Source organism: Arvicanthis niloticus, chromosome 4 (genome assembly GCF_011762505.2).
Source record: "Arvicanthis niloticus isolate mArvNil1 chromosome 4, mArvNil1.pat.X, whole genome shotgun sequence".
Classification (NCBI taxonomy): domain Eukaryota; kingdom Metazoa; phylum Chordata; class Mammalia; order Rodentia; family Muridae; genus Arvicanthis; species Arvicanthis niloticus.
Window position 1 is genome coordinate 31,700,707 of NC_047661.1, and position 14,204 is coordinate 31,714,910.

Sequence of the window (14,204 nt, forward strand, 5' to 3'; positions counted from 1 at the left end):
TTCTATTATTTTACATTTTAAAATGGATATTTTTTGCATTTTTTTGTTGTATCTAGGTTAACAATCTAATAGTAGTTTCACACACGAAAGTATAGCGTGTGATAACAAACTACCTTTAAAAGTTTACTGTTTACAAATGTCCTACAACTCATGACAATCTTTATGTAAAGATTTCAGAGATCATTTCTTTGAAGAGTGTAATGGTCTGTGTTTTATGCATCTTCACCATAAGCTAACAGTAACCCATTTGTCTGCTTTATGACTAATGGATCCCTTTGCACTGCATAAACACCCTTGACTGCCAAGTTCCTTCTACCTTCTGTCAGGCACTGCCTCCTCTGTTGTACCTTAGATCACTTTTTGCCCATGGTCTATCCTGACTCTTCACTTTCAACTCTTTCATTTTTCAGTTCATCTGAAAGCAACTTTAATCACCACCAAATGTTCCCTGTATGTGAATGAATGCTTACTGCATTTTTAGGAAAAATAATGTTTTTTCAGAGTCAGAATTGAATACTAGATAAATTTATCAAAATCTAGAAGAGATTCCCAATAATGCAGCCATTGTTTTAGCCTTACCATATCTATTAGCTTGAGCGAACACTAAGTCTTCACATGTTATTTCTTCTCTAACCCTTTCTCTGAGACAATTTCTCTTTGCCGCAATCTTTACCCATGAAAAGATTCTATATATTTTCATTTCTATAAATTTTGCAACTCTAACCCTAACCCTATGTCACATGTTTGTTCTTATACATTGCTCTAGTATCACCGCGAAAAATAAATAGCTTGTCCAGAAATAATTTCTTCACCTCCCAAGTATTTTCTATGCCTTGTTTCCCCAGGCCCTATAATGCAAATGACTTTACTCCTACACTGGAGTAGTTTACTCATCAATAAAATTGTTCTCATTCACTTGTTGTGGTTTCATGGCTGTTCTGTGTTCTAAATGAGAAACTGAAAATGTAGCCTCCACCTGTGTTCATAAGGTTTTATTGTAACAAGGTGTGTCTGTTAAAGTTTTATTATGCATTGCCGCTTTAATTCATATAATAAGTGCTATGCAGACCATTTGCCTTCAAAGCTTAAAGGCCTAGACTTTTGTACAAAATGATAATAATGTGCTTGAAAGCTTCACTTCCTGTTTCCCTCTTCTTTCCCACCCTATTCTCTTTCTTTCTTTCTTTCTTTCTTTCTTTCTTTCTTTCTTTCTTTCTTTCTTTCTTTCTCAGTCTTTCAGTGGAGGAGTTGAAGAAAACAAGTATACTGTGAAAATACAATAGAAGATTGATTTATCTTAATTTTCTACAATGTTCATTTGTCAAATTTACCTTCTTTCTCATCCTATCTCCTCCCCCATCTGTCCCTATGTCCATATGTCCCCGATTTTTGGTCTACTTATTTGTTTATTCTAAATCTATTGAGTCCAATACATGTGAGCTACATTCTCCTGGATGTTAGACTATTGATTACAGTATTGTTGATAAACAAAAGGCCAAAGACCACATTCTTAAGAAGGAATGAGTTTCTATCCTACCAGATGTATCTTAAGGAAGGGATGGTTATCCATGCCCACTTCCCACTCCTGGGATTTTGACTGGTTTTGGCTTTTGTTTATGTTTTATTGGTCTTAAAACCAGTCCTATGAGTTAGTATTACAATCATTACAGGTTATTGTCAGTGTTCTTGGTAACCTTCCATAGCCTAAAGGTAAGACCATATGGAAGAATCATAACACAGAGATGAATCAAACTGGTGCTGACATACCACCCAAACTAGCTACATTTGATGGTGCTGGGGATGTTGTGAATGCTAACTACTATGGAAGAAAAGTAATTATCAGTCTTACCCAGCTGCAAACACTAAAACCCACAGTAACAACTGCCTAGAAAGATATGCCACTTATGCAGCAGTTGCATGAATATTTTGAGACATTCAACCATTTCTAATTGAATTAAATCCACACTAAAAGATGCAGGACATACTGGAACCAATAATCTGTGGCTAAATAAGTCATATACACTAAGTAAATACTATTATACAGTTAAACAGAGCTTTAAACAGACATTGATTTGTCATTGATGAGTACAGTCACTTCTCATTCCTCTTCAAGAAGATTCTTTTTGCAGTATATAATGATTCATAATTGATCAATATAACATAGAGAGATTAATCAAGTTCAGAACTCTCAGAACTGCATGAGGTACCTCTATCACTATTCTACTTCCTAGATTGAATGAGGCTTATTACAGAAGAGGAAGTTGACTTACAATAAAGGTCATAGGTGGTGGATAACTACATAAAGGTCATTTCAGGGGGAGATTTTTTTGTTTTAAGCATATGAATATTTGCAGGCATGTATGTGTATGTATCATTTGTGTGCCTGGTGCCTATGAATGCCAGAAAAATGATTTGGACACCTTAGAGTGGATTCGTACAATTGTGATTGAATACTACAGGTTCTTAAAATTGAATCAGCATCCTCTGCAGGAGCAACAAGTTCTATTAATTGTTGAGCTATCTTTCCAACAGTAAATGATAATTCCAAAGTACTCACTGAAACCATTTAAAAATATTATCATAAGGCCCCAATCACGTGAGTTACTCATCAACCACCCAGGCCCAAATCCAAAGATTTGAGTTTTCACACTCCTATCTATGAACTACTAGACTTCAGGAAGGGGCCAATTTGCAGATCCAATCTTGCAAAGTCACCAAGACACAGGTCAACAACAGTTTATCTCATAGGAATCCCTGTGAAGACCCAGTATTGATAGTGTAGCAAAAGTCAAAGACCTAGAACCAGACCAATGACTCACTGCAATGTACAATTTGCAAGAAAAATTATTTGGGCAAAAGGCCCTGTGATGAACTGCAGCTTTGATAGCAAGATTCATTTTTGCATAGTTGATTCTTTTTGTTGTTTGTTTTAGTTTTAGGAGGGTGGGTAGCAGATATGGAAAGAAGGGGAGATGATGTAAGATGCGCGCACACACACACACACACACACACACACACACACACACACACAAATAAAGCAATAAAAGTCTAAAAATATAATAAAAAATAGAAGCAAGCTTCCCATTTTCTGTGCAAAAAAATGTTGTAATAATATATATTACAGTTACCATTTTAGGGCATCTATCATAATATCTACCTGCTTTATACTAATATTTTATATTACTGTTTTATATTAGTACACACACACAACCACAAATACAGATGGATACATAGACATATACATGGAATTTTACGTGAACATGTATGTCACTTTATAGTTCACCATATTGGAAAGTATTTTTCAACCCATCTCATGACTTCCTTTTTGCATGAAATTTCTTGTTTTAGAGACAATTTTCAATTTTTTGATCAATATGCAATCATTTTAAGGTTCAATATAACGTTCTAGTTTGATAAGGAAGTCATATTCCAGCATAAATTAATGTTGTTGAGTCTTATACTAGTTTTATCTTTCTGTATCCTGGGTCTGTTTCCTTTAAAAACATGCACAATAAGTTTTTTTTTTTAATTTGCTCATGTGGCTCTTATTTTCTTACGTTCTTACTCTAAGTGGATCATAGGGCATGTAACATCTCAGACCCTGAATAAATGACAGTGTTTACCACATAATTAAGCACTTAATAATTTTGGGTATATATACATACACATAAATTTAAATAGTTATCATTTGGGAGATATCTTTTCAGAAAACCATTTTTTGTATATCATAACTTTTAAATATATTTGGGAGAATTTTATTTTGTATTTAAAAAATAGCAATTTCTTAAACTTTTGCCTTTCTTTTTTATTCATCATGTAATTCTTTTATATTTTACAAGTAAAACAATACAAACAAAAAAAAATAACAATCCAGTGTTTCAAATTCTCCTCAAATATATAATGTGTAGGATTTACATTTTACACAGATTTTTTACTTACTAATCACTTAACTAAATTTATAAGATTAAGGTATCCCCATTGATTTCCTTGTTTTTGTTTTAATTATTTTTCTCCTGTGATGATGATGATTTGTATTGGCTTTCTCTGTGTGTCTCTCATTCTCAGTGCCAGACTTTATTCAGGTCTAATTATAGTCTTAGTAGTCTTGTTTCTCAGAGAAATCATTACTGAGCTTGGTGCTGAAAACAAATAAGCAACAAATCCACAGAAATTATGAAGTTGTAGAACAATGTGTGCGTAGCTAAGGATTGATTTTGTTTTCCTTGTACATGTCTCTGTAGGAAATAGATAGAAATTCCCTGTAGCAGGCTCAATTAATAACATCTCATTCTAGTGTTGTACTTTGGTATTTTTTTCTTAGTTACAAAGTGAGAAAAGATAGCTTGAGGATGGAGTAAAAAAATACTTTCAAAACAATAATATTTTAATATAACACTCTGCAGGCAGAGGGTGAAGTTACTTAATAGCTCTGGTTCTTGAAAGGACTAATGTACATAACAGTAGAGCATGACACTGTCTTATCACTCATCAAAGCTAAGTTTAGGTCAATGAAATTTGATTATTTTTATATGCATAAGTTTTTAGTTTGGAAAGAAAAAAACTAACAAAATATACACCAGGCTTCTGGTAAGGAAGATGATTTTAGCTTTCATCTTACATTCAAGATACAGGGAGTTAGACACTATATTTAAAATAAAGAATTTATCTTAAGGTTTCTAGTGCTGTGAAGAGACAGCAGGACCATAACTTTTTTTTTTATAAAAAGAAAATATTTAATTGGGCTGGCTTACAGTTCAGAGGTATATGCCATTATCCTCACGGTGTGAAGCTTGAAGGCACTCAGGCAGACTTGGTGTAGAGAGGTAACTGAAAGTTCTATATCTGGATCTGAAGCCAGCAGAAAGAGACAGTGAGCTACATTAAGCTTGACTTGAACATCTGAGACAACAAAGCTTTCCCCAGTGACCCATTTTCTCCAACAAGGCCATACCTCCCAATAATGCCACTTCCTATGTGCCTATGGGGCCATTTTTATTCAAACTAACACAGAATTTAAATGAAATAATCTGAGTCCAGAATGGGGTGGTGATATATAAAAAACTAAAGAAGCTTGATTTCAAACATCACATAATTCAACTAAAATTATATACATACCTAAACAGAATTCTATGTAGACAAAACTCAAATGACCAAGAAACACTTGAAGAAATTTTTAACATCCATAGCCATCAGGAAAATGCAATTCAAAACAACTTTGTGATTTCATCTTCTACTTGTCAGAATGGCTAAGATCATTGAGACATGTGACAACTCATACTGGCAAGGATTTGGAACAGGAGCTAAGACTCCTAAATTTTTGAAGGAAGTGAAAACTTTTACTGCCACTATGGTTTCCATGGTGGCAGTAAAAGTTTTCTTTGGAATGTTGGGAATAGATCCAACTCATGATACAGCCATACGGTTCTTGGACATATACGCAAAGAAAGTTTCATTCTATCAACTGCAGGTACACTCAGGCAACTATGGTAATCACTTTTCTATTTATAATAGCCAGAAATTGGAAACTAGATATTTCTCAGCAGAAAAATGCATGCATGAAATATAGTGCATTTAAACAATGTGATGTTACTCAACTCCTTAAAAAAAAAATCACATGAAGAAATTTACAGTCAAATGAATGGAATTAAAAAAAATTATTCTTTGAGTGAGGTAACCTAGACGCCGAAAGATAAGCATGATATGCATTCACTTACATGTAGATATTAAGTGTTAAGAAAATGATAATCAAGCTACAATCTTTAAGTCTAGAGAAATAAGGTATAGAGAAAGAGATTAGGGTTGTGGGGCACACATTGATCTCCCTAGAAGGAAGAAATAGAATATATTTTATAGGTGGATTGGGAATAGCAGGGATTGGAGGATTAGGTTAAAAGTAGGAGAGAAGATACGGTTGAAGAAAGGAATGCAGGGAGAGACAGTTGAACTTAAGGGGCCATTGAGGAATGGTAGGAAAGTCTAGTGCAGTACAAACTTTATAAACTACATAACGGCAATCTTAATGAGGTCCTCTAATAATGGGGAAGTTGGAATCCAAACAAGCCACCTCTTGTCACCAAAAGAGACTTTTTGAGCCAGGAGCTGAGTTGACTTCAATTCAGTTGTTACCAAAAGAGTCTCATGGAAGTCGTAAAACCACCCAGGCTATTGCCAAGACAATGAGTGGGTCCCTGCAAACTGACAGAGGGGTCATCTTGCTTAAGACAATACCTACACAATTCATTAAACATGAAGAAGTCATGCTGGTGCCTACATGGAGACTTCAGGGCTGCTCCATGTGTGCTACATATTACCCTAGCACTTCAGGCTATCAAAAGAGGAATGTAAAAGCCAACCCAACCACAAAACCTTTGGCCTACAATTTATTCTCCCTGTAAGATATGCTAACACAATGGCTTCACAGAAGTTGCATTTGTAGCCAAGCAATGTATGATATTACTTTAGGTCTAATACATGAGATGGAGCACATACCTGACACTTCTTGAGTGACAAAGGAGCAGAGATTAGACAATCCAAAGACCTAGGTAAAAATTAAACACTACTGTTTTTAAAAAGTACAAAAATTTAAAACAACTTCCAATGATATTCTGCTATACTCAGACTCAAAGACTAGTACCTTATACAGTCATCATCAGAGAAGTTTCCTCCTACAGCAGATGGGAAACAGATGAAGAGAACCCCCACAGGCAGACATTACTGAGAAGAGGGGGGGAACACACCATTCTAAATGGGATATCTCCATCAGATACCTCCCCTCAGGGAACACTGGGGAAGAAAAGCAAGTAAAAGAGAAACCAAAAAGAACAAGCCTCTCTAAACCAATGGAGCAAAGTTCATAAGAACACATAAAGATTGAAACAAAATGCACAGATTCTGCATGACTTTGCACCAGGTCCTTTTATTTTGTCAAGTTTGGCTGTTTGGCTTAGAAATCTGTACTTTTCTAATAAAAGATAGAAAAGGAATGGATCTAGAACAAATGTAAGCTAGAGAGGAATGAGGAAGAGTAAAGGGGGGGGACTGTAAACAGGACATATTGTCTAACAAAAAAAAACCTATTTAACAGTTTAAGGAAGAAAACCTAGAAAACAATAACTACACATTTAAATTAGTCTATATGGGAAAATCTCATATTTAATCTCAGGATTAAAATAATGAACTGATGCAGGGATAGTCTGATACAATAGATACAAAACAAGTCAACAGAACTGTATAACAGGCTAGCAGGAAAGTCAAAGATATGTATCCTGGAAGAACTCCTATCCCAGTACTGAGGATATAACTCAGAGAGCCCTGCAAATGGTAGGCAAGTGCTTTACCACTAAGCAAAATCCCTAGCCTTAGCTTTTGAAATAGAGTCTCATTACCCTACTGGCTCTCCTCTGAAAGTGTTGTGATTACAGAATGCACTAGTAGCAGTCTTGAACAGATTTAGAAGTTATTAAAGATTTAGAAATTATTAAATTATTGGAAATGATTAAACTATCAGAAAGACTTAGAAATTATTATTAAAATTGGAAATATAACAAAAAGTCAAAAATCCTTAAATATAATTAACATGTGTTTAACACAAACAAAACAGCCTCTACCACCCAAGGGAAGAAAATATTACAAATATCCTAAAAGTTTTTCTATCCACTTCCAATCATTGCCTCTGCCCTCAAAAGTATAATTCAAATTTAAAAACCATATATCAGCATGATCAGCAGTTAAGAGCACTCTTGATTTTGCAGAGGATTCGTAATCTATTCCCAAGAAAACATGGTGGCTCATCTAGTTCTGCCTGCACATCTAGTTCTAGGATATCTTATACCCTTTTCTCACCTCTGCAGTCTTTAGTCACCCACATGATACACAGACAGACAGACAGACAGACAGACAGACAGACAGACATATAAATTTATACATCTATAAACAAAATTATCAAATCATTATTAAAGAATAGCTTATTTTGTTGTTTTGAAATGAACTGTTAGCAATGCATGCCTATGCTATCTTACTAGTTGTTAAAATCAATGCAGAGAGGGAAAGCCTGCTCTGTTGCTGTGGGTCTTACTGGGTTTTTGAGGGTAAAAAATGGCAAGCATAAGTTGCATTGTTTCATTTTGATAATTTTGGATATTTGAAAAAGTCCTTCTGGGTCAAGCTCTCTTTTAAATAGCAAGAGTTATGAGACAAAAGCTTCCATTAGATGCTTTTGTGTTCCATCTTTGATGTGAAATCTAACAAGTGGAATCCCTCACAAAGTCCCATGATGAATGAGTAGCCTGTGCACAGAAAGATTTTGGAGTGGTTTTCCATAGTCTCCTCTGTATCCACCTTCTGTTGCTGCAAAGAGACTCTCCCTGCAGAAGAGCACGTCTGCTTTAATCACAAAACTGCCTCACATACTCCAGGAAACCTGGCATTTGAACTTAAGGCAATTATAACATTTTTTTTCTGTTGTAAGAAAACAGCTCACTTTCTTGTGTCAAACAAAAGACAATAAGGCTTTCTAATGGATGAATGGGAGACATCAATGAGACAATAAACTTTCTAATTTTTTAATTTAAAAATAAAACAATTCATAGTAAGCAATTCAGTAATTATTGAAACATTTTAACAAACAAGTGTATTAGACCAACTTTATATAATCTATTTTTTGTGATTTTTATGTTTTCATACACTAAAAAGGAATAATTTAAAATGTACAGATATGCCTGGTTTTGATGTATATCAATGGCTCCATCAGTCCTTAAGTGTATTGAATATTACAGGTATTAAATGGCTAATATAAGCAAAGTTTTCTTTCTCCTCAATATCGAATGATAGTGGGGATATTTGTTACTATAGTTATAGGAGTTTAAGCAATCTTTTATATTCTTATACTTTTAGCATTATATGTTAAGTTTTATCTTTTAAACAGCTTTAAACCATTCAAAGTAACAAATGACAGCTGTGGTATTTATAGGTAATAAAGTGATCAATTATTTCTTTTCCATGTGGATATCCAGTATTCATAGCATATTTTACTCAAGAATCTGCTTTTCACCCTAGTTTTGGTACTTTTGTCAAGAAGCAAATGAACTCATGATTTGTGTTTTGGACTCTCTGTACTGTTTAATTGGTTAGTAAGTATTTTTGTATGAACCAAACACTGTTTTTGCAAAATGATTCGGTACTGCCATTTAAAATCAAGCTTTGTAATTCCTTGTCTACTGTGGTTTTTTTGTTTGCTTGTTTGTTTGTTTGTTTGTTTGTTTTGTCAAAGTTGCTTTAGCTACTTGTTTTGTGGTTTGTTTCACTTACTTTTTGCTTTGTTTATATTCTGTTAAAAATGTTATTGGAATTCCAATGGAGTCTTCATGGAATCTACAGATAACATTTTATGACATTCTTATTTTCCCACTAGTATCATAGTTGTTTAAAATTTAAAGAAAAATACTTAACTCATCTAACACATATCATTATATTTTTAATGTAAAAATATTATTTTTGAGCTGGAAAAATTTTACATACTAGCTCATGAATTTCTATGGTTTTCCAGATCTAAAAATACTATACTATCAAATATGAATAAAATAAATATTTATTTAAAATAACTTCATATTTTTCACATATTAATTTAAGCACATGAATTCAAGAGACTGTGAGTGAACATCAGAAAACTAACACTTTATTTTGATGCTATTTATTGATATATAATTAAATAGAAACTAGGGAGTGTTACACAGATGGCTTCTGCAAATGTATGGCTCTCTAAGTAATTAGAATGTGCTGCGATAAATTTCAAAAGGTAACTTGAGTAATATTGACATGTGAGTTAATAAATTTTTTATAATATTAAGAAAATATTGAACAATATTTAATAAGCAACTAACTGGAACTAAATTACCTAAATGATTGATGAATGGATTTGTATATACTAATAAAGAACAAAATTAATTTGGAGTATTCTGATATAGGAGCCATCAGACAGTAGACATATAAAATGTATATATTATAAATATTTGGTTTTGTTATATAAGTGTTATTATTTTTCATTTTTGTTATATGCATTTAAAAAGTAATCGACAACCTTACTAATGATTAGATTGCTATAATACACATCTATGCTCACAAAATTATCCACTGAAGATTTGGTAGTATTAATTCAAAACTGGTGTTTGTTGTTTTGTTATTTTTCCATGGTTATTTTATTAAATTATTAGTGTATATTTATATTCCTTTATTCCAATCTTTAATTTTTTTGTATTGTACATATTAAAAAGTTCATGAAGGGAATTTATTATTCTTACACCTTTTTATTTACTATTTATTTAAACATTAATTATATTACAGAAATATAAATAGAGCATCCCCCTACACTGGAGCATCAAACCTCCACAGGACTAAGGGTCTCCCCTCCAACTGATGTCAAACAATGCTATCCTCTGCTACATATGTATCTGGAGCTATGGATCCCTCCGTGTAACCAGGAAATGGGATATCATTTGAGATGTAAATAAATGAAATGTTTAATAAAACAAAGTGGATAGCCAAGTCCAAATGACTCAAGAGAAACCTATAAGTAGGAAAGTATAAAATATGACTTCCCCAGTTAATAAATAAATATTTAGCATTCAATTAATTAACATTTGAGAATTTCATGTCTATAACATTTTTTATCAAAACCACTGTTCCCCTAGTTCCAGCCTCAACATTTAATTCTCCCCAATTGTTGTGTATGTAGGACTTTCTAATGAGAACTTAGCATCTCTTAGTGAGTGCCAACAATAACCCTGAGGAAAGTAGACTTTTCTTAGTACAGCAGTCATCAACTATCAAAAGCTCATCAGTTAACTGAGGATGCAGAAAAAGAGGAAAACTCCTTCATTGTTGGTGGGATAGCAAGCTAGTCGACAACCACTCTGGAAAGCAGTCTCTGGGTTCTTTAAAAGATTGGACATAGTATTACCAGAGGACCCAGCTATACCACTCCTGGGCATATACCCAAAAATGCCCCAACATATATGTGGAGGACATACACTCCAGTATGTTCATAGATACCTTATTTATAATAACCAGAAACTGGAAAGAATACAGATGTCCTTCAACAGACGAATGGATACAGAAAATGTGGTACATTTACAATGAAGTGTTACTTAGCTATTAAAAAACAATGAATTCATGAAATTCTTAGGCAGATGAATGGACCTAGAAAATATCCTGAGTAAGGTAACCCAGTAACAAAAGTACACACATGGTATACACTCACTGATAAGTGGATATTAGCCCCAAATCCTGGGATACTCAAGATACAATTCACAGATCACATGAAGCTCAAAAAGGAAGATCAAAGTGTGGATGCTTCAGTCCTTCTTAAAAGGAGGAACGCAATACGGGAGTAAATATGGAGACAAAGTGTGGAACAGAGTCTGAAGGAAAGGCCATCCAGAGACTGCCCCACCTGGGGATCCATCCCATACAGACACCAAACCCAGACACTATTGTAGATGCCAAGAAGTGCTTGCTGAGAGGAGCCTGATATAGCTGTCTCCTAAGAGGCTCTGCCAAAGCCTGACAAATTTAGAGGTGGATGCTTGCAGCCAACCATTGAAATGAGCATGGTGTCCCCAATGGAAATTTGGAGAAAGGATTGTAGGAGCTGAAAGAGTTTACAACTCCATAGGAAGAACAACAATATCAGCCAACCACACCCCACCTCCCAAAGCTACCAGAGACTAAACCACTAACCAAAGAGTACACATGGAGAGACTTATAGCTCTAGCTGCACTTTTAACAGAGGATGGCCTTGTTGAGCATCAGTGGGAGGACAGGCTCTTCGTCCTGTGAAGGCTTGATGCCCCAGTGTAGGTAAATTCCAGGGCAGAGAGGATGGAGTGGGTGGATAGAGGAGCACTCTCACAGAAGCAGGAGAAGAGGGAATGAGATAGGGATTTTCTGGAGGGGAAACCAGGAAAGGGGATAACATTTGAAATATAAATAAATAAAATATCCAATAAACAAGAAAGAAAAAAATCAATGAGATTTTGAGTTTCATCACACTTATTTTGGGTTGGTTGGTTGGTTGGTTGGTTGGTTGGTTGGTTGGTTGGTTGGTTGGATTTGCTGTGATACTGTGAAGGACTTGTGCCTTACAATCAAGTTTGCTGTGTTTCTGTATACAGTATACCTTGTCTGGAAAACACTGTTTAATTATTGCAGGTTTCACTGATACACCGCCTTATAAATGGACTACCTGTGGAGTCTCAACATATCGCTTTAACAGACTAGTCCTTATAATACATTGTGCTCAATTAGAGGTAACTTGGACGTTTTTGATAGATGAGCAAAAGATATTAAAAAGTTTTTTCAATTCAACCATGAAAAATAAACATTATTTTACCCCTCCTTTATACGATTATTTAAAAATTAACTTTTTAATAAATAAATAAACTTATTTTATTGGCAAATATTTTTTCATTTACACAGTAATTAACATGAGTTTTAAAAAGCGTATGGAATATTATATTTGATCTTGCATAATTTCAAAGTATAATCCTTTGAATGATTGTCTGTTTCCTAAAAGATTTTATTTTTGACTCAATGCCCTTTCCTAGTTTCTACTCATATTTCCCAAGTGACACAGAAAAGCTATAGATGACAAGTAGATTTATTTCTCTAGATATGACCCTTTCCCAAGCTCAAAATCAATGTGTTCTAGTTAATTTTACCTCCTGCCTGATTTCCACTTGTATATCTAATACGAAATTCAAGCATGCTGTCCCTAAATGCCTAGGTTCCCCTCTAGATGTCCGTGACCCTGCCAAGTCTTTTTCCTGACTTTTGTCCTATAGGGAATGGTACCATTATTCACTCAGATTCTCATTTTAAACATGACAGTTTTTGATTTTCCCCCTTTCTACTGTGCCAATACATCATCAAATACTGTCTGTTCTTCCTTCAAGATGCAGCCTGAATAACGTAATCTCCCATTTCAGAGAGTTCTACTCAACTCCTCATCTGCAGTGATCCTTTTAAAATATGACAGTCTGATCTGACACAGCTTATTAAAGCTCTTAAATACAGTTTCCTCTCCTACAATATCCTATGTGAACTGGCTCTCATGACCTTTACAAATTAATCTCCAAAATCTCTTCACATTGCATACCTCACCTCAGATCAACTTGTATTCAGATCTTTAAGCATCCTTCTATATCACACAGAACTGTTCTCTTAAGAGTTTCTTCACCAGAAATCTCTTCCATTAAACTCTCCATCTCTCCCACAGTATTTTACAAATGGTACTCCTTGAAGTAGTTCTTCATAGCTCTCCTATAAATGGACTCAACAGGCGTATCCATCTCTCTGTAGTCATTAGTTATTTCTAGTTGCTTTTCCTTATCCTAGCCCTCAGAATCACTTACTAAATTTTTAGCGCATATACAGACACTTGCACACACACACACATTCATACAGTCATACAAACACACGTGTACACACCCTTGTTCACACTCATAAACAACACACACACACATGCACACAAACACACATAAAATAAACTTACCCTTACAATTTTTTTAGAAGTGTTTGACCTAAACCAAGTTTTAAAATTACATCAACTTTGTTTTATTGTTTTTTCTGCTATCAACAACTATGTGATATGCAATAAAGAGGAGAGAAAAGAGGAGACTTCTCACTTGAACTTGTGCTTAAGATAAGGTCCTTTTAAAGGTTAGTTAAATTTCAATGTCCCTTTTTGGAGACAGCTTAAACAACAAAATACTGTTCTCTGCTGATTCATCAAAAAGTTATTATACAGAAAGGACTGTCATAATGAAGAAAAATATTAGCTAATTCGGCATTTAAAAATCTGTGGTGAGCACTTTGGTATCCCAGGAGGATGGGAGAGTACAGTTGTCTAATTGGTTAGGAGATACTAGATAATCTGCACTATGCAGAACTAGGATGTTATCCTGCGTTCTATGTTTACCATATTTCTGTGTTAGATCATTTATTTATTTTTCATTATTATTTGTCTTCTTCCTTTGCTCCAGTTTGAATGATTCTATATATTTTAATGTTTTACTTAATTTTCTGTACTGGCTGTACCATTATATGTTTCCATGTTTTGAACAACCCCATGTAGATTTGTTTGTATGAACACAATGATTTATTTATAACTGTATCAGTCCACAAATACAACTTTTAATAAATATAATGAT